Here is a 27164-nt window from a genome sequence, read left to right as displayed (position 1 = left end):
GATGAACTCTGACGGTCCTGCACTGAGCCCCGACCCGAAACCTTGTTAAAATATCATTCAGATGCACACCATGCTTTACAGAGGAATTCCTAGTATCCCCCAAGCTCCAAATCAAACTACTGTTTACTGTAACGGAAACAATATTTTCTCATCCGTAGTGGAAAGGTTCCATCTTGTAAGAAATCTTAACTGGTTGGATGTTGATCAATTTCAAGTCTTTTTTTTTTTTTAACAGAAATTAGTTGTAGGTAATTTTGAGTTATTCTTTCTGAAAATGAATACAGTTAATTTCATTATTCATTACTTTTATTATGAAAATGTAACTTCTATACATCATTGTTTACTTCAGTTACCTCTGAAATCAACTACTTAGTCATTGGTTCATTCATGCATTTATCCATTCAACAAAAGCTTGTTGAACACCAGTTGCTGCTTTTGGTATTATGCATACAGAGAAAATTGGTAACGATCTTTATTTTTAAGGAATGCATATGGATGGAATTCCTAGTGATTGTTTTAAAGTTAGGGAATGGAGTTCTAAAGAGAATTTTTTTTTTTTTTTTTTTTTTTTTACTGTGGCTACTACATAGAGTATGCCCTTATGAGAGACACTGGATAATAATAGTGGTCCTCAAACTTTCAGTTATAGGTCCCTACCCTTACAGAGGTTGGGGAGTGGAGACAGGAATATATATTTCCAGCCAGCTTACCAGGTTTCCATTCCACCTGGTCAGCGGCTCGCGCTTTAAAATTTGTGTTTTTATAGGCTTGTAGCTATATTGAAAAAAGGAACTTGTGAGGGAAAGGTGTAGAGGCATTAGACTAGAAGAGAGATAAGGGCAAAACCTCTTTGCCTAGAATCCAAGACCATGGATAATGTGATCCTGGTTGATAAGTCCAGCTTCATCTTTCGCTGTACCCCCAAACAACCTAACAACCCACTGCTTTAAGTAAAGTACCTGCTAAGGACATTTCAGTATTTTCGCGTATGAGACTCCTCTTCCCTTCTCTCCCACCCATAGAATGCCATTTGCCCCCATCTTCCCCTAGAGTGTCTGATTTTTGCCAATCACCAAGAACCTGTCTAGCCTTAGTGCTCCTCAAACTTTAATTGGCATACATGTCACCCAGGAATATTGTTAAAATATAAATTCTGGCTCGGGTCGGGGCAGGGCTGGAAGCTCTACGTGTCTAACAAGCTCCCAGGTGATGCTGATGCTACTGGACCATGAACCATACTGGGAGTAGCAAGCTTCCACCTTACAGTAAATCCTTTCTTCTCACATTCCCTCCTGTCCTGGTAAATGTCCAGTTTTATGTCTATTTCCCAGCATTAGTAATTTTTCCCTATGCATACTTCTCTAAGAGAACTAATATTTACTTTTTACCTACTGAATGCTAAGCGTTTCATGTGTATTGTCTCAATTCTCTCATACCCTGTTGAAATGGTATTATCACCCCCATTTTATAGACAATATCAGTTGATAAATAATGAACACTGCAAATAATAATTTTAAGTATTTGTGATGAATTGGAAAATACAATATAACATTGAGTGAAAAATATCAGGGTATCGAATGATCAGTAAGACCATCCTAACTGTGTCAAAAGTGCATTGGTATGCACAGGAAAAAAGAGTTTGAAAGAAAATAAACTAACACCTATATATAGTGGCTATCTTGTGGTGGGAGAACTGGTAGTATAGGATTTCAGCTTTTATGCTTAGCTGTAGCTTCTGATTTTTTTCAGTGAACAGATTTTGCTTTTATAACCGGAAAACCTGATAAAAATAATAAGGTATAGTGAAGCTATCGCTAGGATGAGGGTGAGACTTGTCTGGGAAAGAATAGAGGCAGACATATCAGGAAGATAGATGTCTGGCATATTATGGGCCATTGGTGCTGGCTCGTAGGTGGGGGTCAGTCTTGAAAGAAGCAAACCCTGTGTTTGTTGTAAACTTGTTTCTAGTTGTTGTTTTAAACTTATTTCTAGTTTCTTTGAAACTTAAGAGTGGTATTTATTACGTTAAAAATTTTATTGGAGTATAACTGATTTACAATGTCGTGTTAGTTTCAAGTATACAGCATAGTGATTCAGTTATACCTATACATATATTCTTTCTTTTTCAGATTCTTTTCCCATATAGGTTATTACAGAATATCGAATAGAGTTCCCCATACTATACAGTAGGTCCTTGTTGGTTATTTTATATATGGTAGTGTGTGCATGTTAATCCCAAGCTCCTAGTTTATCCCCCTTCACCTTTGCCCTTTGGTAACCATAACTTTGTTTTCAAAATCTGTGAGTCTGTTTCTGTTTTGTAAATAAGTTCATTTGTATCATTTTTTAAAATTAGATTCCACATATGAGTGATAGCATGTGTTTATCTTTCTCTGTCTGACTCACTTCACTTAGTATGATAATCTCTAAGTCCATCCATGTTGCTGCAAATGGCATTATTTCATTCTTTTTTATGGCTGAGTAATACTCCATTGTATATATGTACTACAGCTTCTATTACATTTTAAACTTATTTTCACTGAAGTGTTATATACGTGCAGAAAAGTTCACATTGCGTAAGTGTGCTTCTGCATGGATTTCTCCAAACTGAACGTACCCATGTGAGCAGCCCGTAAATCAAGAAACAGAACACTGCCAGCATGCTCAGAGCCCTCTTGTCCCCACTCTGGTCATCCGCTACCCAAAATGCCCACAGCCACCAGGGTAACCACCAACCCAACTTGCAAAAGCATGGGCCTGGTTTGCCTGTTTTTTACTATATAAACCAGGAATCAGAGTTTATGTAGTAAAAAAAAAAAAAAAAAAAAGTGTATACTACTTTGTGTCTAATTTATTTTACACAGTGTTATGTTTGTGAGATTTGTTAACAATGCGTGTTTTTATGGCGCTTTCATGTTCATTGTGGTGTGGTATTCCATTATGTGAATATAGCGATGTTTATTCTTGATGGGCATTTGGGTCGTTTTCAGGTTATGGTGATTACGTATAATAGTGTTAGGCATATTCTACTATGGATTTTGGACAATGGTGTTTTTTAAAATATGTTCTGACAATTATTTGAAACAGATTCTTCTGATGGATTTTGGTGTATAGCAGTGTCCAAAAACTCTCAATGTGCCCAAAGAATTATCTAGAAAGCTCTGGAGATGTTTGAGGTGACAGCTATGTGGCAAGACTCTGCAACCCGTACTTTCAGTAGATGTTGTATGGATCACATTTTGAGGAACACCTTTATGAAAAGAAAGAATATGGGGCTGAGAGGAGGTTCCAGTCTTGTTTTTTATTCTACTAGCATGGTCTTAGGGGAAATTATGTGACAATGTTACATTTGTTTCTCCACCTATAAAAATGCCTCCCCAAGTTGACTGGTTCAAATCAAAGAAAAAAATACTATATAAAAATGTTATACACATGAAACACTCTGTAAATAAGACATTATTTTTTTTATCACCCAGAGCCTAAAAATGAGGGTAAATAGAGAAAATATGGAATTAATAATCATACCATATACTTAGGCGAAATGCCTCAAGGTTTTTTCTTCTGTTGTTTGTTTTTATGAACTCCTGCTGCTTCTATAAAAATTGTGACAGCACAGAGAGGTCTGATGTCTATAGAAAATTGACTCCTTTTATCCCAGGATATGGAAGCATTTTGGAAAAAGAACATTGTTCATGGATAGGCCCAAAACACACTGAATCAGCAGGGAGTCAGTGGCAGGTTGATCAAGGAGGTAAGGAAGAAAGCTGAAAGCCAGACTGAATTAATATATCGTTTCACATTCCTCTAACGCTATATCAAGGTACAGCACAGGAATTTATACGTGATACGAGCTCAATCCATTCATACTGATCAGCTGATAAACAAGGAACCTTCTCTGATGCCTAATTCCCTGCCTCTCTTCCACTTGCTCTGTGCTCTCGCCTCACTGAACTTCTTTCAGAGTCCTAAATATGCTCTGCTCTTTCCAACTTTAGCACTTTTGCCCATCTTGTAATCTTTCCCTGGAATACCACTCTCTACCATTCTCTGCCCAGTGGGTACCTATTTATCCTTAACTTAAGGGTCACGTCCCCAGTGGGGGACTTCCCTGGCCTTTATGTGGGATCTCTGGCTACATAATGTTACGTTACCCACCTATCACCCTAAATGTCTTTACTAGAGCACCCATCACGCTGCTGACTCTTCATAGCTGATTTCTCATGCAACTATAGGCCCCATAAGAACAGAGATTATGCTTGCCTCATGGGCTGCTGTATCCTCAAAAGCCCATAGCACAGCCAATTATAAGCTCAATAATTATTTGTGTGTGCTGCTTCCTCTCTTTTAAATGCCAAGAAAGAACAGATCTTGGAAGCTATTGGTCAGGACACCCAAGAGCAGTGGTACTTGAAAATTGCTGCTGGCTCCATGCAAGAATACCTTACCTAAAGGACATGTGATATCTATTGATATTTGCTTTTGATACCTGGCAATCGCTTTGTTTTTTTGAATCAGAAAAGAGGCAGCTTATGTTTATGTTGATTGGAAGGCGCCTAGAGTTGCTGGATACGTATCCTTGCAAGTAAACCTTACCTTTCATCATAATTTCAGAACTCTTTCCAAAGGGAAGGGATCAGAAGTAGCATTTCACTTAAGGCAGAGTGACGCACATCAGGTCATGAACTCAATGACTCACCCATGAATATATGCAGTTTTGGACTCTGAACTCAAAATGGCCTTTGAGATCACAGCCAGAATGAAAATAATATTTAGAGAGGTTATTGTTATTTGGATCTGAGAATCAAAGCCAGCCTTTGTTCTTTTCTTTCTGTGTCATTTGCTACTTCTACCAAAACTTTGGCCTTTTATTTTGAGGAATGGCAGAGATGGGATCCCTGGGTTATCCATGAATCATCCGTCCACCCATCCATCCACTAATTCACCTATCCACCTACCCTCCCAACTCTCCACCCACCCGCCTACCCATCTACCTGTCTATCCACCCACCCATCCATCCATCCATTCATCCATCTGTCCATCCATTGGCTAAATAGATGCAAAGTCACCTATAGTGTTACACGTTCAAGCTCTTGAGTTGAGAAGAGGCATTATGCTTTTTTCAGAATTTCCTTTTTTTTAATTAATTCATTTATTTATGGCTGCGTTGGGTCATTGCTGCTGTGTGCGGGCTTTCTCTAGTTGCAGCGAGCGGGGGCTACGCTTCGTTGCGGTGCGCGGACTTCTCATTGTGGTGGCTTCTCTTGTTGCAGAGCACGGGCTCTAGGCATGCAGGCTTCAGTGGTTGTGGCATGCGGGCCCAGTAGTTGCGGCTCGCAGGCTCTAGAGCACAGGGTCAGTAGTTGTGGCGCGTGGGCTTAGTTGCTCCACGGCATGTGGGATCTTCCCGGACCGGGGCCTGAACCTGTGTCCCCTGCATCGGCAGGTGGATTCTTAACCACTGTGCCACCAGGGAAGTCCCATATTTCAGAATTTCTTAAGGCATCAAATTTATGTAAGGCACAGTGGCAAAAATGATGGCTAGACAGGAAGAGAAAGGGCAGAAGTGCTGTAAGATTCAAAGGGAGAATTTTAACATTATGCTGGACTTAAAATATTTGGGTTTAAAGTTTATTCAAAATTGCCCAACAGGGCTTCCCTGGTGGCGCAGTGGTTGAGAGTCCGCCTGCTGATGCAGGGGACGCAGGTTCGTGCCCCAGTCTGGGAGGATCCCCCGTGCCGCGGAGCGGCTGGGCCCGTGAGCCATGGCCGCTGAGCCTGCGCGTCCGGAGCCTGTGCTCCGTGGCAGGAGAGGCCACAGCAGTGAGAGGCCCACGTACTGCAAAAAAAAAAAAAAAAAAAATTGGCCAACCTTGCCCTGTCTTACCTTGATTTGCTTTCTGGCTTGTTACTCATTCCGCTTAGTGGTTAATCGCTCAGACTCTGGAGCTTGACTGCTTAGGTTAGGGTTAGTTGAGTCCTAGCACGGTGAATCCATGTAACTGGTCAAGGCATTTAATACTTCCATGTTGTAGTTTGCACATTTGTAAAATACCTTGTGATGAGTATAAAATGAGATAATTGTTGTAAAGTACATAGGCTCAGTGCCCGACATATAAAAAACTCTCAATAGCTGTTGTTTTTTATCATTCTTCAAGAGTTTTCATGACCACTATATGCCAGACAGTGAGCTGATACCAAGAATAAAGTACAATCTCTGTATTTGTACAATTTCCTATCTAATGAAAGAGGGAAAAAACCCAAATGATTATCCAATATTATGATAAACCCTGTAGTAGAGACAAATGGGACAAAGTGTGCTGTCACCTCTGAGGATGGAGCTGTATCTGACATTTGATGGTATATCAAAGGGGCAAAACAGATGTGAGAAATGTGTTTTAGGCAAAGAGAGTTAGAGCTCTCAAATGGTCAGGGAGGGTGGATGTGGCTGGCTCAGTGGTGTATGGGCAGTGGGACTGACCAGGTATGGGGGGGACCTTCAGAATTCCCACTCTGTGGAGATGATTGTGAAGGACCTTGCATGCCCGGTTGAGTGTTATCACTGGTGGCTCTGCTGCTTCTATCGTAGGGATAATAGTTTCAACGTTTGTTCCTGAATGTATCTTGGCATATGTTTGTCATTGTATAGAAGGCTTTGCCTTGAACTTGGAGTTTGGAATCAGCATTACATTTATTTCAGAAGGTTTTTTTTTTTTTAAGGTTGAAAACTGAGATGTACATGAAATGTGGCTCTATCCTACCATTGCTTTAGCTCTCAGTTGTCTGATCCAGTGCCATCATCTGACACCATTTTTTCACGGATCTCAAAAAGCATTTTCTGTTCTAACAATCAGAGCAATCTAAAAGCACCTTCTATGTGCAAGGAATCGAGAGAGTTGACATTAAATCGCACTGACCTTTCTAAGTTCTCTCTCTCTTTTCTCTACTTAGTGCTTTTTCTTCCATTTAACTTTTCCTTCTATTTTAAGTACTTTCTCCAGATTCTCTTTCTTCCCCTGTCACCACTCCCACCCCCAAACTCATCCCTTTTCCAGCTTCTATTAGGACTCTGGTTTCAAGCCATGTTCCCCAAACATTTGGGGATTCTGTGGGGTTAACTCAGAGCCTGTGTTTGTGGAACTCCAAAATTCATGGACCGACTTTCACCCTGCCTCTCTGACTTGCTTTATACATTCAGCGTCTAAGTAAGATTTTGTATGGAGAAAAGGTTCTGGGGTTACAGAAAGTTTAATATCATGGCCTTAGGGACCTGAGTCATATGTCATTTCTCATTTTCTTTAACCACTTCATAAATAGTAAAATAGACTTGACTAGGGCCCTTTTCAAATGCATTTGTGTCTGTGTATTTTTTTTATTTTTCACGGTTGCTCTCTTGAATTGTTTCCTTCCTTTATGATCTCGCTTACAAATGGTGCTATTTGATGTGCTTTCTATGAAAATGTGTTGGATTGCTGTTCTATAATCTTTGTCTGAATTACACGAGTCAAATGGCATTGTTGAATCTCACTTTTTAAAAGTTGTCACTGACTGGTGTTTTGAAGCTCTATGTACCGATTACATAGCAGGTTCAAATGGCATGATAATACGTATATTGAATGCTTTCCAGACGTCGTATAAAAGACACATTCCATAAGGCAGACACATTCACATTGTCTCCTCTTCGGGGTTATAAGGCAGTCCATCCTGTCCCACAGTCCACATCCGAGGCTGTAAGGAGTATCAGAAAGAAGAGGAAGAAGCAGTCATTCCATATTTGTTAGATTGTGAAACTCTGTAGTGAAATGATATCTGCGGGTCATTCTCTCACCAGCTCCCTGTTTTTTGATAGTTTGACAGGGGAGAAGGGATCAGAGTGGAAGGAGTAGATGGGATTCATTCATGAGTGAGAAAAACGACTCCTGTCCTCCTTTCTTACTTCAGCCAAATAATTAAGTTTAATATTAATGGAGTGAGCAAGGGGGAGTAGAGGGAAATGTGTTACAGAACCTTCTTTAAATTTTTTTAAGCAAATAGATGAAATGCAAAACAGGATGAATGTCTCCTTGACACTCTGTTGTTTACTTCAAGCTTAGAGGTTGTTTGGGTTCCCTTTGCTTGTGGAATCAAGCTCTACGTATGCATTACTTTTAGATCTTTCCCTGTAACTCCGATCCTCACACATTTTGTTCCTTTGCTGAGCCATAGTGCATTTGTCTGCACCGTTCTTTCCTTTACCACAAAGCCATCAAGTTCTTTACAGGTCCTGTTCTTCCTTTGTGCTTAAATATCCCTCTCAGAATAGTTTCGATCCAAATATATTCTGCTATTGTCTCTAAGAGGTTTGCATGTTGTTTCTTTTGAGCATATATGTGTATTTGTGTGTGTGTGTGTGGAAGAATTCTGAAGCTGATAAACCCAGCTCTGTGTATATGACTGTGGTGACTTAAGTATTTCTTACAGCAAAATATAATTTCAGAGAGTTATTTATATTCAAAAAACCAAAGAGATTACTTTTGGGAATTGAGCCTGAGGAACTGACTCAAAATGTGGACAAAACCAGTCCATGAAAAGGTGCATCAAAAAAAAAAAAGGTGCATAAAAAAGTTTGTTGCAGATAAATTTCTGAAGGCAAGAAATGGGAAGCAACCTAAGAGTAGGGTGATGGTGCTTTCAGTTAGGGTGTAAGCCACTCAGTGAAATATCATAAATCTATTTAGATGAGGACTGAGAATATTGCACAGCACCAGGAGTATACCAACATGCAACAGTACCTGTAAACTGTGATTACAGTTGAGTACTGTTATACTAGAGGAGAGCCACCGGCGGGGAATATGCTAAGGTATTAATAGCTTTGTGGCAGAGAAGTACAGTCATATTAAAACTCCGTCCCTCTCCCCCAGTTGCCTGAAGGCCCCTTATGTGCCAGGAATTACGTGAAGTGTTTCCCTGTACTAACTCTCATCCTGCTTTAACATAGCTGTAATGACCCCCATTTGCAAATGAGGAAATCTGAGGCTGAGATAGGTTAGGTGACTTTCCCAAAGTCGTAATTTCTATAAATGCCAGAATTGGTCTTCAAATAGAAGGTGGAATGCATTTTAGTAAGAGAGTGGCAGGAGCAGAGCTACAGTGCTGGCAACGTAATTTGGATTCAGATGTCATTCCTACCAACCAATACATGGTGTGACCTTGATCCCTCTTGCTGCATTTGTAAAATGATGAAGATTGAAATTGAGCCTCCACAAGGGATCTTCCCATGTTGAAAGTCTCTGAACCTAGATTTCTAGTTCCCTGGTATACTTCTCTTATTCAAAGATTAAGGTCATTCCCTGAGATTTGAATTAATAGTGTTTACTACACTCCCTCATTTCAGATACTACACTCGTCAACTGGAAATTGCATATCTCATAGAGGGGGCAGTAGTATGATCAAGAGGCAGCGTGGCTAGTATGCAAATTGGAGAGGAAAGGACTTCGTGAAGTTCAGACCCCCTTGCATTTGTTTGTCTAACTCAAGGAAAGGAATGTGTGAGAGGTGAGATGATTGATGTAGAGCTTCAGAGCTCCGGCTGCTGCTTGAGTATGGCTCATCAGTTCCAGAAAAGATTTCCCATTTAGCTGGGTATATAGCCTCATGGCAGACAGCTGCTAGCACAGCTGGGGCACCAACCCTCACTCATCATGTGGGAAGCAATAGGAATTGTTCCTAGCTGGTAATATTCATGTCCATCTGTTTAGATAACTCAGAACCCTCCTGGACCCCAGTCAACTCCATCCTCCGGTACCTCCCTCTAACCTCTTCCCCCTGCACCACCACCTCCCATCTATTCCCAACCATGCTTGTTTCCTTATTTTTTTCAGAGGTCCTTTCTCTTTGGATAGTACCATGCTAGTCTCTATATGGTCTTAGGAAATTGCCAGGTGTACATCACAGTTGAAATCATATAATCCTAAAGTCAGGCAAGAGCTGAAGACAACACATTGCCCACTGTGCTCATTTCATAGCCTAGAAGGCTACAATTTGGAGAGGTCACCTCACTCTCTAGTGTTCATATAACTAGTCTGTAACAGAGAAAATAGTTGGTGTTTCAGGCTGAACATTCTTCTCCTCATATACTTCTGGGATTTTCTCCCAGTGACTGTGGTGCTTCTCCCAATATACTTTTAGAATTTTCTACCAGTGGTCTTAGAACTAGCATTCATGATAAAATATTGACCATTATCATCTTGGGCATTTTCTAAAGTGTTCTTGTGAATGGACAACGCTGAAGGCATCCTTGAACAGAACTGATTAGGGCAATATCTCTTTTGGAACTTTCTATGGGTATGACTATCCCTTGCAAGAGAGAAATGGTCTAAAGAGAATGTTAGGGGTCACTAGGTTCTCTAAACACCTAGAAAAAATTCAGTTCACTCCCTGAGCCAGAGGAACCACTCCCTGAGCTTGCAGTCTTAAATTCATTTTTTTTAATATGAATGTATTTATTTTTACTTTTGGCTGTGTTGGGTCTTCATTGCTGCACGCGGGCTTTCTCTAGTTGAGGCAAGCGGGGGCTATTCTGCGTTGCAGTGCACAGGCTTCTCATTGTCGTGGCTTCACTTGGTGCACAGCACGGGCTCTAGAGTGCAGTCTCAGTAGCTGTGGCTCACGGGCTTAGCTGCTCCGCGGCATGCGGGATCTTCCCCGGGCCAGGGCTCGAACCCGTGTCCCCTGTATTGGCAGGAGGATTCTTAACCACTGGGCAACCAGGGAAACCCATTGGAGTCTTAAATTCTTGGTAGAATTTAAGCCCATGTGGTCCTGCATGTTGAATGTTGCCTTTCTATTGAGCAACTTGGTCAAGGCCTGTACTTCTACCTGAGGGCATGTAGGAAAATCAGAGTATGCTGGTATTTTTCTGTGCCTCTTTCTTCCAGTCCACTGTGAGCCTCTCAAAAGCAAAATACGTGTGTTGTTCATCCTTTGCTTTTTTACACCTGACCACTGGCTCCCAATAGGCATTCAGAAAAGTCCTGTGGAATGGATGGTTGAATACAGGAACACCACAAATTATAAACAGTGAGATAATTTTCCCAAAGAGTAGTAACTGGAGGAATCCCAGGCCTTAGAGCAAAATCAGAGTCCATTTAGTACAGGCACAAAGTTAGACCAGAATCTGCAGTCAGTGCACATCAGAAGTTAACTGACACTTGCCATCTCTAGGTCTGTGTGTTCCTTAAGGCCCTGACTTTTCTCTGGCGGAAGCTGCCCCGTAGTTTTCTCTTCCACGTTTTGGCCCATTACCTGGTATCTTGTCACTATCCCCATTGGCCTGTTGATTGTTGAGATCCGTGTGTCTCAAGGTTGCACGAAGGATCTGTTTTCAAGCTGGATTTCCCAGAATTTTAGGACTCTCTGATGCTGCTATGCATGGAGTTTTTGCTGGAGTAATCTTAAGTCAAGGCTAATTAGTATGGGTGGTGGTTTGGGGGATGGTCCTTGGTCAACAAACCTAAGTTCCAGACCTGGTTTCACCATGAATTATTTTTGTGATTTGGCCAAGTCAGATACTGTCTCTAAGCCTCCATTCCACATCCAAAAAATAGGGAGTGGGGCGAATCAGGCAAAGCTGTTCTTCATCCCTAAAAGTCTGAGATCTGTGACTCACAAAACCTTGCCCCATTTGCTCTAAGTAGTATGAGGGTTCAAAAAATAACTTAAATCCTCCTTATTTAACTGGATAAAACCCAAGTTCAGATGGTTGGCGTCCCCAGAATGATATACTCTTTACATACGAGAACCTGATTTGCTAAGCTACCCCACTGTTTTCATCGTCTATGTGCCCAGTGGATTTATTAAAGAGGGAAAGGTTTGTATGAAAATACTCTCAAAATAAGGCCACTTGCTGCAACTCTCCTGGACATGCTAATTATTGACTTCAACCTTGCGTGGTTTGCAATGGACAGCTGTGTATGAATATTAATTTTTCTTTGAGGGCTTTTAAAAAAGATTTTTTCAGTAGTTTTGTTTTCACAACACAATCAAGAGAGTTAGTGCTTCCAAAAAAACCAGCAATTAAATGTGTGCCGTGTCTCAGCCTGTAAAGTGGTGTGCAATTTCTGGAAACAGGACATTGCTTTAAATGGAAAGAGTTTCCTTTGCCATATTATTGATTGAAGCAGTTATAACCTCAGCTCTTCCCTCTTTTCCAACAGTTTCACTTCAGAATCTTTTTTTCACTTTCTTTTGATGTTACCTTTCCACGTGGTCCAGACATTCTTTCTTGCCCATTCCTCAGACTTATATTACTTACAGATCCTAATGTTTCCAGCCTTTATTCTGCTATTTGCTCTTTCCTCTCTTTTACATGTTGGATTCTTTGTAGATCTTGCTGCTGTAATTTTCCACACCATCTGGTTAGGATGTGTGGCCAACAAATGACCTGAGCTCCAAAGATTCATGATCCCCTTTTAGCTGGTAAGTGGTTTCCTGGGCAGGACTGCATTTCTCAGCACCCTGTGCAGTAGGCAGGACTGTAGGACTAGGTCTGGCCAATGGAATGTGAGTAGAAGTGATGTGTCACTTCCTGAAGAGATTAAGAAGCAGGCTTGGGACTTCCCTGGTGGTCCAATGATTAAGACTCTGTGCTCCTAATGTGGGGGGCACGGGTTCGATCCCTGGTCTGGGAATTAAGATCTTGCATGCTGCATGGCATGGCCAAAAAAAAAAAGGCAGGCTTCTCTTCTCTCCATGGTCTTTCTTTATTTGCCATCTCAATGAGGAAGGCTTGAAGGAATAGAGGAAGGTGGGGCATAAATAGAAAAGAGGTGGTTCTGATACATACAGGACCATGTTGTAGGTCAGATACACCAACACTGGGCTATCTGTGAGAAGGAAATGAATTTCTACCAATATTATGTTCCGTCACTGAGGTTTCAGGGTTCATCTGCTATGGCAGCTCACATTACGTTGATTGACACAAAATGTTCCCCGATCTGCATCTTTAATCCCAGGTTTTTGTTTTCCGTTTTCTGCGTGATGATTTATCTAAAGATGGAGAAAACCTGATGCTTACCAGTGAGGGATACCCAAGTGAACCTTAGATCACCGGGCCTTTGGGACTGTATTGGAAAATTGGCGGGCAGAGAGGAGCACAGTGTAAGGAATTAAATAAACAAGACTGCCAGAGTTTACTGGGATGATTTGTTGACGTTTTATTGCAGAAAGAACTAGAGGATTTAACACTGATGTAATTTCTGGGTGTCAAGGTTGGATCTTGCTGTTCTCAGATGTGCCCCAGTTTTGCTTAGGTGGAAAAGTCTGCTGGATTATTTTAAATTTGTGAGGAGTGGATGCCAGAGATTTTACTTGTTATAGGGGAACTGTGTGTCATGTGGGTACAAAAGAGTGAAACATAGAGTTAGGTAAGAGGGAAAAGACCTAGATTCCAGGTCTAGCTCTACCCCTCTGCCTGTATTAAATTGGTCTGGTTTCTTTCCTTTTTTTTTTTTTTTTTTTTTTTTTTGCGGTACGCAGGCCTCTCACTGTTGCGGCCTCTCCCGTTGCGGAGCACGGGCTCTGGACGCGCAGGCTTAGCGGCCATGGCTCACGGGCCCAGCCACTCCACGGCATGTGGGATCTTCCCGGACCGGGGCACGAACCCGCGTCCCCCGCATCGGCAGGCGGACTCTCAACCACTGCGCCACCAGGGAAGCCCTGGTCTGGTTTCTTAATTGATCTGTGCCTCAATTTCCTTATCTGTACAATTGGTAAAATAGTACGTCCTTAGAGTGTTGTAACACAGACCAAGTGATAAATTACTTCCATGCTTATTAACACAGAGCCTGGAATACTGTGTCAAATTCGAGCTGTTTATCAATCTCTTTGTTGGTACATGATTATAAATGTGCTCACTGCTGGGTCCTCAGCATCTAGAGCAGTGCCTGGCACACAGGGCTTCAATAAATAATGGTTATCTGAAAGAACAAATACACGGTTTCTATTCTGTTTTTCTTTTCAGGTATTAGTCTGTTGTAAGCATTTTCTTATAAGTTATTTGCAAAAACATGATTTTAGAATGGTTTCTGTGATCCATATTTAATAAACACATTTGGAGCTCGTATATCCAACTGTGTGTATCAGTGATGGCAGTAGGTAATCACTTCTTCTAAAGATGCTTACGTTGAGCAATATATTTTTGCGGTTTCCCTTAGGGCAGTATGTCTAGAGCCTGCAGCATATTCTTTTGAACACCGACAAGGGTGGCAAATTGTCTTCCTTTGCAGGTGAATTAGGTTATTGGACATAGTCACAAGTCACTCCTGACCAAGCTGTTGAATAAGAAGGATGATATGACTTGATGAAAAAGTAAAGCGCCTAATGTTGCATACGTTTAAAAATGACTCTGATTTCAGAAAAAGAAACCCCAAAATTGCACTAAGCGGAATAATTCATATTGGAACAAATGGGCGGCCACACAAGGTGGCTGCTTTGAAAAAAAGACTCCTTTGAATGTATATCTTCCACAAGTTAAAATCATACATCAGGTCTGTGGAAAAACATTCAATTTTAAAAAGATATTTCTTGGTTCAACCTTCACACAGTTTGCTTCTGAAAATAAGATCTATTGGTTTGGCTTTTGGGCTAAAAATGCCTGAAGGGGGAACTCTGTTGAGAGTTGAATAGATAAAGTTTTCATCAGTAATTTCTGGTTTCTAGAAGGTTAAATGACTGAGAACATTTGAATAGTGCCAAGTGAAAGACTGTCAAGAATAGATATTTGGATTCCTACTATTTGATGTTTGATCCTACAGTGATAGAGAGATGGGGTAAGACCTTTACTTTCTGGAAAATGAAAACTTAAGAAGTGAATGGCAATATCATTACCAGTGGATAATGCCTTATAATGGAGTTTAAGTGCTTGGAGATTGCTGGGTGGGTTTTCCCGTTGCCTGATACTCACTGCCACCTTTAGAAATTACTTTAATTCCTATAACACTTTGCGGTTTACAGAGACATTTCATGTTCTGTATACTGCTTGATCCTCCCCATAGGCTAAGTAGGTATGATCATCTCTAATTTCAAATTTTATCCGAGGTGGAAAGAGCCTATGACTTGCTGAAGGTCACGCAATTAAATACTGATTAATCTAGGGCACTAAATACTGACCGACCAAGGATACTAAAAGAAGCTAGCAGTGTACTTCTCTTTAATGTGCTTTGAAACATCCAAATATTTTGACTTATTGGTTTTATAAAACTGGCTTCAAGAGGTACAAAATAGCATAAAAATCTCACCTGAACCATGCGTAGAGGAATATGTAGGTAGAAACAATGGATGTGTTTGTTTGCTTGAGTGCTAACTTCATCAGAACACAAGTACTTAGATTTGGTAAACCAGAAAGGGGACCCACCTCACCTTTCCCATTTTATAATTGGGCGTTCACAGTCTTTAGAACGGATTCTTAAGTCCGTTTCCTCTCTAGGTTAGATGTATTTTATTGTATCGTCAGACGAGAGTAATTTATTTTTTGACTAAAATTTTCGATGAGCCTGTTTAGAGAATGGGGTATTTTTAAATGACGTTTATTCGCTACACAGTTTTTCCCAAATGCAAAGAAGATTCCCCTGGACACATATCTTATGTTTCCGTTGGTAAGACTGTTGATCAACACCGGTGATGATGAGCTGGGAAGTCTTTTCAGCCTCACCCCAACCCTTTTCATTAACCCCCTACTCTTTCTTTTAGAAACGTAGACACAGCCCAGTCATTATGTGGGCATATAATACCTTTTAAAATGTGGGAAATGGAATAGTATATAAGCTTTCTTATAGGAGGGTAAAAACCATTTTGTTCTGGGAGCCAGTAGCTTTTTTCTTCGAGAAATAATTTCAACTACAGTGGAAGTTTTGCCTCTCTGTTTCATAAAACTGGTGACAACTACAGTCATTTCACAAAGCCACATAGCTCTAAAAATATTATGAGAAATTTTTCTTTGCCTTGAATACTTGGTTTGCAAGCATCATCTTTCCACAGGGGGCTTCAGTGATATCTCTAATAGTTTATTTCTTGGAAAATAAATCTGAAACAAATATAAAAAGATGCTGAGATTAGGTAGATCTTGTAGTACATACATGATTGTTATATTTAAATATTTCATTACGGATTTTTTGAAATGCTGCCTTTTTTTCCTACAAAATGTTTTCATTATAAAAAGAAATATTAACCCAAATATCCAGAAATTAAAGAGGATAAAACTCCTAATCTCAACAGCTTTACAACCACAATGATTTCATGTCATGACAATTCTGATAGTCTAGTAGTCTGATAGGTATGTGTGTATTGACATCATTTAATCAAAATACATTAAATGTGTCCCATTTTTAAATTTAACATATCATAAGTGTTTCCTCATTATTCTGCATCTTTTTCACAAATATCAACTTAGGTAACTGTTGAATAGATGTTTCAGTTCCTTGTACCATTCCCTGACTGTTACTCATGTGAATTCCTGCTGCTTTACCATTACAAGTAATGCTACCACAGGGAAATGTGAAGACAGCTTTCCCTGTGTCCATGATTATTATTATTATTTTTAATTAATTAACTAATTTATTTTTGGCTGCATTGGGTCTTCATTGCTGCGCGCTGGCTTTCTCTAGTTGTGGCAAGCAGGGGGCTACTCTCCGTTGCGGTGCACGGGCTTCTCATTGCGGTGGCTTCTCTTGTTGCGGAGCACAGGCTCTAGGCGTGTGGGGCTCAGTAGTTGTGGCATGAGGGCTCAGTAGTTGTGGCTCATGGGCTCTAGAGTGCAGGTTCAGTACTTGTGGCGCACGGGCTTAGTTGCTCCGTGGCATGTGGGATCTTCCTGGACCAGGGCTCGAACCCGTGTCCCCTGCATTGGCAGGCAGATTCTTATCCACTGTGCCACCAGGGAAGCTCCATGATTATTTTCTTATCCCTTTGATTTCTTGCTTCAAATGGCTTATGACATCCTCATATGTATTTCTCTTTCTGGAGAATTCGTCTAAGCAACTTCCTCCAGGTGGGGGCCAGGTGCACTTCCGTTCAGAAGGTTCTTCACCTGAATCGTTGCCGGGCCAGCTGCTGTCCGTTACTGTGGAGCTTGGCTCAGGTAGCACTTACTCAGAGTCCTTTCCTGACTGCTTCTTCTGGGTTGAATTGTGATCCTGTCGCCCCCCACCCCCACCCCAGTGGAATATAGAAGTCCTAACCTCTGGTACCTTTGAATGTAACTTTATTTGGAAATACAGGCAGACCTCAGCAATATGGCAGGTTTGGTTCCAGACCACCAAAATAAAGCAAGCTTCACAGTAAAGCAAGTCCCACGATTTATTTTTGGTTTTCCAGTGTATATAAAATTATGTTCACAGTATACTGTAGTCTGTTAAGTGTGCAATAGTGTTATGACTAAAAAACAATGTACATTCTTGAGTTAAAATATACTTTATGGCTGGAAAGTGCTAGCCATCATCTAACAATGCAGGCTTGCCACAAACCTTCCATTTGTAAAAAATGTAGTATCTGCGAAGCATGATAAAGAGAAGCACAGTAAAACAAGGCATGCCTCTATGGTCTTTGCAGATATAATCAAGTTAGGATGAGCTCATTAGAGCTGGTATTAATCCAATGACTTGTGTCCTCATAAGACAAGGGAAAGTTGGGCACAGAGACACACAGAGGGAAGATGGCCTTGTGAAGATGGAGGCAAATATTGGAGTTACATTGTCATAGAAACCTCAAGCCAAGGCATACCTTTGGCTGCTGCAAGTTGGAAGAAGCAAGGTAAGACCCTCCCCTAGAGGCGATAGAAGGATCATGGCCCTACCATCACCTTGATTTCTCTCCTCTGGCCTCCAAAGCTGTGAGAGAATAAATCTGCGTTATTTTTTTTTTATATAAATTTGTTTGTTTATTTTTGGCTGTGTTGGGTGTTGGTTGCTGTGTGCGAACTTTCTCTAGGTGTGGTGAGCGGGCTTCTCATTGCGGTGGCTTTTCTTGTTGTGGAGCATGGGCTCTAGGCACACGGGCTTAGTAGTTGTGGCGTGCAGACTCAGTAGTTGTGGCTCGCGGGTTCTAGAGCGCAGGCTCAGTAGTTGTGGCGCACGGGCTTAGTTGCTCCGCAGCATGTGGGATCTTCCCTGACCAGGGCTTGGACCTGTGTTCCCTGCATTGGCAGGCGCATTCTTAACCACTGCGCCACCAGGGAAGCCCAATCTGCGTTGTTTTACACCACCAAGTTTTTGGTACTTTGCTACAGCAGCCCTAGGAAACTAAGACACCCTTCTTCCTGAAGTAGCATCCAGCCCTCTCCCCAGCCATGTTGGGGGCATCCTCTTACTCTTTTATTGTCTTCATAGCAGTTTATGAAATGCCTCATGGTCAATCAGAGGTTTCTATGTTTATTCATTTCATGTTTGGTCATTGGCCTCTTCATTTCAATTTTGTGTGTTTTCCCCACTGGAATATAAGCTCCTGGAGAGCAGGGGCCTTGTCTGTCTTTCTGTATTGTGCCTTCAAAACACATTTGTCATAACGGATGGGGAGTGAGAAGTATCAAACAGTGTGATGTATACTCATGTGGCCCTGCCGTGCACCCTGGCCCTCTGATCAGATGGCTGGACACCTGCCTTCGAACTGGGAGCAATGTTATTTTGTAAGCGGTGACTGTGGATACTTGAAAAGTGGATTCTGCACACTTTTATTCAGCACAGGGCACTGCAGAGCCTGGTGCCTTAGATCAAGGAGCTTAAGGTGTCAAGAATAGGGATTAAATTACATCCGAGGAAAGCACTGCAAGAATCCTTTCTTATCTCTATCAACTGGAGCTTCTGTGTTACAAAAATGCCTGTGATTGAGACCAGCAGAGGCCTTTCTTCCCTTATCGCTGTCGTTGATTGGGATTTTACTATGGTAGGATAAATACTAAGGGAGTTTGATAACCCCATTCTCGCTCGATTCCTTAATTTCGAACCAGAGAACCTCCTTGCAATCTCTGCTCTCACAAGTAGAAATGAATTACCCTCTGTAGAAACAGGAGCAATGTATACATGAGGTGTGACCATCAGACTTCTGACACGGTGCTGGCGTAAGAATGAGACAGAAATATTTTGGTGCGTTCTTTGAGCAAAGTTTTCTCTTCCTGAGCGTGATGTGATATATGGGAAGGGGAAGTAACGAGGGGGTGGGACCAAGGGTTTTGATGTTCCACAATTAATACCCGGAAGCTGCATGGAAGTTTGGGTACATAGAACGGTCCTCCTTCTTGAGAATCCCTGATCACCAATGATCAGGCTGCATTTATCTAATAGGAAGTGACCCTCTTTTCTGCCCAGACTTTTCCCAGTTTCCCATCTGTCTCAACCTAGTATAATCCCCTCTCTGAAGCTTGCCAAACTCAGGATGGCCTGAAGAGAAAGCTGTGTTGCTGACTGGGTGAGAGTATACAGAGTTTCTTTGATAGCACCCATTGAGCTAGAAAATCAGTAGAAACTATGATTGCCATTATATTGGCTTTAACATATGCTATTTCTTTAATAAGATCTATAAAACATATCAACATGCACAAGTTACTGTTAATTATCATCTGAGTAATAATACCTGGTTCATAGCAGGTGCTTTATAATTATTTTTTGGATGCATGAGTGGTGAAGTCCGTGATCATTGCATTCTTGGGGTTGGTTACATTCTTGGCTGCTCTAAAAAGGGCACTGATTTTGTACTGATGTCATCCCACTTTGGAACTCATTCCCTTTGGTGATGAATGGGGCATATTTATTTATTATTATTATTTTAATTAATTTATTTATTTTTGGTTGTGTTGGGTCTTCATTTCTGTGCGAGGGCTTTCTCCAGTTGCGGAGAGTGGGGGTCACTCTTCATCGCGGTGCGCGGGCCTCTCACTGTTACAGCCTCTCCCATTGCAGAGCACAGGCTACAGATGCGCAGGCTCAGTAGTTGTGGCTCACGGGCTTAGTTGCTCCGCGGCATGTGGGATCTTCCCAGACCGGGGCTCGAACCCGTGTCCCCTGCATTGGCAGGCAGATTCTCAACCACTGCACCACCAGGGAAGCCCCAATGGGGCATATTTAAAGGACAGCTACCCCAGGGCAAAGAGAGGGACAAAGCGCCCTGGGCCTCCAGGAGTCAGCCTGTGTTCTTTCAGTTCTATGATCTGTCAGGTGAGTCAAAGGTGAGAAACAAGCCACCTTCTTACAAGCCATTCTCTAGGGAGAAGTTAAAGTCAGACTTTAATACTTCCAGTCATGTCCCTCACCGATTAAACCACCCAGTGGTTTTCCGACTCACTTGAAATAAAACTACTGTCCTTACCTTCTTCTGTAACCTATATGATCTGCCTGGTGCCTAGTTCGCCATTCTCATTTCTGACCCTTTCTTTTTCTCTGCACCAGGAACACTAGTATTCCTCTGTTTCATGAACCATAAGCTTACTGTGTTACAGCTCTTGTACCTGCTGTTTTGTAAGCATGTTACTGGCGTGTCATTGGAAGGTTGTAAGCAAGAGAGGGCCATGATTTGTATCACGAACGGATGAATGAAGTTGCAGTGACTAGAGGTGGCTGGGAGTAGTAGAGGCATAGCCCTTCCAGCCCTTGTGTTATGGTACATTTTCACTTAAAACACCCAAAAGTCACTATTTATTAAATCAATCCCTTCAAAGGTGACTGAGCCTTTTTTCTTAAATTTATTTCTGGCTGCATTTGGGTCTTCGTTGCTGAGCGTGGGCTTTCTCTATTTGCTGCGAGCGGGGGCTACTCTTCATTGTTGTGCACGGGCTTCTCGTGGTGATTTCTCTTGCTGTGGAGCACGGGTTCTACGCGCACAGGCTTCAGTAGTTGTGGCTCGCGAGCTCTAGAGCGCAGGCTCAGTAGTTGTGGCACATGGGCTTAGTTGCTCTACAGCATGTGGGATCTCGAACCCGTGTCCCCTGCTTTGGCAGGTGGATTCTTAACCACTGTGCCACCAGGGAAGTCCGGTGCTTGAGTCTTCAATTAGGGTATGGAAAACAGAAGGGGATTTGGGTGAGGCCAGAAACAGAGGGGATATGAGTCCAAATTGTGAAAGGCCATTTAGACTACACCAAGAAGTTGGGATTTATCCTTCTAGGTTAGTCCTTCTAGGTTAGCTTTGACTTTTAGGAAGACAGCTCTGGTGAGAGAATAGAAGATCGATGTGAACGAGAAGAACCTGGTTTTGTCAGAAAGGTAGGTTGTCTGAGGTTTCCAGCTGCAGAGTGGTAGCCTGGGGCACTTGGGCTGAGGATTGTGGAAGAAAAAATGCCAATGGATTAGCAACATCTGTCATCTGAGTGGGATGGAGGTGGTGACGTACATCCTATGTATTCGGTGACACTGATCAAGCTATAGCCAGTAAGGAGTTTTCAAATACCCCTGCCCCCGCTGCTACCCTTTACTTTTCTTTGCAAAAAAGAGAAATTCTCAATGACTTGTATCTTCCTTATTATGTATGTATTTACTATCACCACAATTATCTAATTACTTATTGCCAATAGACTAGAATAAGTCATATTTTATTATGGCTTCCTTTATATATCAATGAAACAATTTAACACTATTTGATCTAATAATAATGTAATGTAATTTTTTAGAAGTAGGAAATTCCTGGTGGGAAATGTCTTCCTGAGAGGGTTCTGGAAGACAAATACTCCATGGTATTCCCTGTGGTCACAGCCATCTCAGGCCCCCTGCTCTTTGGTCTTGGCTTATAAACTTCCATCTCATTTCTCTGAGCTCACGTTTTAAGGCTTAATAATAAACAGTGTTAGCTTGAACTGCCTCTTTGTAGCTTTTCTATTCTTTGTATATGGGTGAATAGATTAATTTATAGTGCTATTAATCTGTCACCCTTCAGCAGCCATAAATTCAATTTCCAACGTTAACTTGTGACTCCTGAGGGAACAGGGTAGATCTCAGGCCACAAATAATGTTATTAAAGTTGGAGATGAATGTGTGAATGAATGTGAGGAACAAAATTAACGCATGGAATTTTAGAAATGACTGTTTTTAAATGGACAGCCCATGAGTACTCTCTTCACATTGATACATTTAAGAAAAGCAGTGCAAGCAGATGCAGGATCGGACCCTTACCTAACTTTGGAACTTTGTCTCTTGTCTTTACGGTCCTGAGATCCTCAGGTCGGTTGACAGTTGCTTTGAAGGTGCCATGCTGTTTCAAAATTATGTTTCCATTCACGCTGTTGCCTCTCTCTGGCATGATTTTCTCACCCCCTTGGCACACTTATCGCTTTGCAAAGCCCAGTTCATTTGCCATTTTGGGGAAGCGTTTCTCGATGACCCTCTTTCTTCTTTCCTTCCTCTACCTTAAACGTTCTTCCATTATTTCTCTGATCCTGCTTGATGGTCATTTTTTGTTTATGTAACTGTCCTCCCTACTTGACTGTCAGCTTACTGGGATACGCATTATATTCTCTTGTGGTATTCTGCTATGTAGTGGGAGATCAATAAATGCGTGCTGCATTGATTTGAAAGCCAAGGTCGCAGGTGTCGCAGAAGACTCTTAGCAATCTGAGTAAACAGTGAAAAAAAATTGGAATTAGCACCACCTTCTCAGCCTTCTGATGCCAGAGGCATGAAAGACCTCAATATGAAGAGGTTTTTAACTCGAGATGTTCCAGGGGAGTCCCTTTCCTCTTAATTTATGTTTGGCTGATTTTTTTTTTTTTTTGGTCTATTTTTTTTTTTAACATCTTTATTGGAGTATAATTGCTTTACAATTGTATGTTAGTTTCAGCTTCACAACAAAATGAATCAGTTATGTATATACATATATTCCCATATCTCTTCCCGCTTGCGTCTCCCTCCCTCCCACCCTCCCTATCCCACCCCTCCAGGCTGATTTTAAAAAAGCACAGTTGCTTCTGAAGTGGAAGAGTAGGTCAGGGGTGTGTCACTCGCTTACGGAAACATCTTTCTCTTCCTAAGTGCCTGGGAATATGGGCGCTCTTTGCTTCTCATTGCGGTGGCAACCCAGGGTCAGAGGGTGTGATTTCTGATGCTCTTTGTGTAGCCTCCAGCGGATCACGTTCTGCTTGCTCTTCCTGGCAATGTTTTATTCATTAGCGTGTTGCCAAATGGAAATTATCTTTTGACTATTAACGAGCTGTACTAACGTGAACCTCTGTACACAAAGTAAGAGCCCAAACTAAGGAGTGGGGATTGAGTGATTTATTTTTCCTTTCCTGACTTCAAAATGAGACTGGGGCAAAACTTCTGTTTAGGGACGCTTCCCTGTAATCAGAGAGTGCTTCCGTGGTCACCCCCTATAAAGTAGCACCCCATCCCTCTCCACCGCTTTACTCTGCTTGAGTTTTCTTCGTAACTCTTATTACCACCTGGCATGTTTGTTTATCGTCAGTCATCTTTTACCAGAATGTAAAAAAAAAACAAACAAAAAACCATGAGAGCAAGGAATTTATTCACCGCTGTAGCTGAGCTCCTGGGACCATGCATGGCACAGAGTAGGTGCTTAGTAAATCCATGCCAATTCAATGGAGGATCGTACTTACCACCACTATTCATAGAGTCCTTACCACGTGTGGGGCAATGTGGTAAATATTTGTGATACATTATTTCATGTCTTTCTCACACCATCCAACCAGTAGGGTGTTGTGCCATTTCCACTTACCCTGGAGGAAGTGAAGCTTAGACAGATCTAGTGAGTTACCTGAGGTTTCACTTCTTCCAGGTTTGTTGCTCCCCCTAGTTTTTGGCACAGACGTTTCCCAGTTGTACCATTGCAAGAGTCTCCGGACTGGCCTTCATTGCAGCCACTTTTGCTCCTACGGTCTATTCCTCATGCAGCAGCCATGGGGATCTTGTGACAGGAAATCAGTCATGCTGCCTACCCCCACCCCCCATCCCCGTCCTGCTTAGCATCTTCCAACTGGCTTCCTGTTGCAATTGGAACAGAATCAGAATTCCTTACCATGGCCTGCGGACCCTAGAGGATCTGCCCCTGTTGTTTTCTCTGTCACCTCCCTTCACACTCCCACTTGCTCATAGGAAGACACACTGGCATTCTTCCCGTTCTCACAAATACCTACCTAGTTCTGGCCACCGGACCTTTGCATATGTTCTTCCACCGGGTATTTAATGGATGGCTTCTCCTTCTCACTCACATCTCTGCCTAACTGTCCCTTCCGTTAGAGAGGCTATTTCTCTCTGATGCCCCTGTTCTCTCTTTCATGCTATTTTATTATCCTCATGGCATGAACCCACTTTCTGAGATTATCCTGAAGTTATTTGTTTCTTTAAGTAAATCCCTTTCCACTGGGGACTTTTTACTTGTGTCTTGCTATATCCTCACTCTCAAAATGATGTCTGAGTTTTGGTAGGTGCACATCAAATACTTGTTGAATGAATGAATGAACCCCTTGTCAATTATGGTTTACTTTGCTACAAGGAGTTTGTATTCATAATACGAACACAGAGGGCCACATCAGGAGAAGGAATTCCAAACCTCATACTCCCACTGCAAGGTGTACACATCAGAAACAAAACAAGTTGGTAGCTGGATTTGGTCCTTGGCCAGCCAGCTGGAGTCTCCATTTTAAAAACACTTCTTCTTCTGATTTTATAATTAAGTATTTTTTTTTAGCCAGTGAATACTTTTTGAGTGTGTGGGTTTCCTTTATATACACAGTTGCTCAGTGTCTATTAACTTAGGATTTTTGCACTTAACAAATCAAATCAACACACATGTGTAAAGAAGTTGGCTGGGATTTTTTTTTAAGTGGAGAGATTCCTAATTCCTGTTTTGTTTCCTTCCTTCGCCTAAGGACTTCTAAGTACTGCAGTGTGGTTAATTAGAGTGAGAGATAAATTGTTTGCTATTTTGTTACTTTCTCATTAGAATGTGAATGACAGCTGCAAAGTCCCAAAGTCCCTGTTTTCTTAGTATTATTTTTGGATCCCCTACGCAGGTGTTCTTGTAGAACTATATTCAAATAGAATATTTGGAAGTACTACCTAGCGCTGCTTAAAAGAGGCTGTGATGTACCTAATTATTTCTAACAATAAAATTATTTTAGGAGCATGTCTGTTGAAAAGAAGACTACATTACCCATTATCCAGTGATAAATTAGAAGAGAGAACGTATATCCTAGAAATGATACCGGTAAATTTGTTCTCTGGGGGGAATTTTGGAATATATTTATTTTCATGCTTCACGGGAACCCAGTGTAGAAATTTTTAAAAGACTGGTTACAACTGAAGTTTGTAATGACAAATTCACATCTGGCAAGATTTATAGTAGATTAACCTAGCTCGGAATCCCGATGATTTGAACGTGAAATACGGTAGTTCTTGCTGGCACGAATTAATCTCAGCCGGGGGTCACAGTGGCCGTGCAAGAGTCTTTGGCGCTGCGAATCAACACAGGCCGCAGGCTAGGCATCGGTTCTCTAGTAAACAACTCCCAACCCCTGTGCAAATAACTGGTTCTAGCAAGAGACTTCTGAGGTCCAGTGGGAGTTACTGACCTTGTATAGACTTGTGTCCCAGGTAGTATTTTAAATTTAGTTCGGTCTGAGCATAACTGGGTTCTAATATCTAAGGGCTGTTGAGTAGCCTGCATGAAATGGCATGGGATGTCAGGCCTTTAGCCCAGCGACAGGCTGTATGTATATCAGCCAACCCTCTCTTACTGCCTCTTTTCTGCCTCAAGGTTTAGAGACTGGGACTGAAGAGATGAAATTAGACGGGCCTTTCACTCCCTGAGTTCTCTTGGCTGTAAAGTTAAGGCACAGTGACAGGTGGGAGAAACCTTTTGGAGTGTACATCTCTCTTCCTGGCAAGTCTTCAGTTTTATGATACGTTCCTTTTAGCATCTTTCAATATGTTAGTAAACCATTCGGTACATTCTGGGCATCCAGACTTAGTGCCAAGGAATAGAAGGGTTGAGATCTATATGTATGTATCTATTTCTATATCCGTATCTATCTATGTCTGTGTATCCATAGCTGTATTCGTATCTGTGTGTATATAACTGTATCTATATCTCTGTATCTATATATTTTTGAATCTCTAGTTCCTCATCCAAGAGTGCTGTCTGATGAGCCACTCCTCCGTTGAGCCTTGACTTAATGGTCAGTCCTTCGCCACCTGTATTAGCGTCACCTTAGGAACGTGTGAACTGTGCAGATGCTGGAGCCCTGTCTCAGGCTCGCTGAGTTGGAATCTCCCATTTGGGAGTCTGCGCGCTGGGAGCAAGTATACATGCTGGAGTTTATCTTCCTTCCACTGAGTTCTCATCATCTCCTTCATTGGAGACTAGCCCACAGCGGATGAGGCTCTATTCCTCTTTACATTTTCAGTGAGTCGTACGCGGCTAATGATGTTGTCGACTGAATGAGCGCATGAGAGCGTTTCTAGTTCATTTGCTTCTATCACTGACCCTGGGATATGATATATTGAGATTATGCTTCTTTGGTTTTAAACAGCAATATAGCCTAGGGGAGGAGAGTAAAAGCAAGACTCTTTAGGAAAGACAGTTGAGGTCTGAAAACATGACACATGAAATGGGCTGGCCGTTTTTCCTTTCAGCACAGTTAGGTGAAATGACAGTGTCCGGCACATAGTAGATCTTTCATAAATATTTGCTGAATAAATAAATAACTGAATTGATAGAGGACTCCTGATATTGAGAGGTAGTTCACTGGGGTTAATGAGGGGATGTTAAGGTTCTAGCACTTTCTTAGGGGACGTGGCACTAGGGCTGAATGTTTGTATCTTTCTCAAATTCTTATGTTGAAGACTTAAACTCCAATATAATGGTATTTGGAGATGGGGGTATTTGAGAGGTAATTAGCTTTAGCGGGGAGGGGACCCATTATGGGATTAGTGCCTTTATAGAAGGAGATAGATAGGAGAGAGAGATTCTCTCTCTCTACTATTTGAGGGTATGGCAATAAGACATCTACTTGCAAACCAGAAAGAGAGCCCTCATAAGTAACCAAATGTACCAGCACCTTGATCTTGGACCTGAAGCCTCCAGAGCCATGAGAAATACATATCTGTTGCTTAAGCCACACAGTCTGTGATATTTTATTATAGTACCCTGAGGTGACACATGGTCACGTGTAAGGAAGGGCTTCTGGTCAGGGTGTG

The sequence above is a fragment of the Lagenorhynchus albirostris genome, chromosome 10 (genome assembly GCF_949774975.1).
Source record: "Lagenorhynchus albirostris chromosome 10, mLagAlb1.1, whole genome shotgun sequence".
In the NCBI taxonomy this organism is placed as follows: domain Eukaryota; kingdom Metazoa; phylum Chordata; class Mammalia; order Artiodactyla; family Delphinidae; genus Lagenorhynchus; species Lagenorhynchus albirostris.
The sequence above is the reverse complement of the archived record's forward strand: the minus strand, read 5'-3'. Positions refer to the sequence as shown.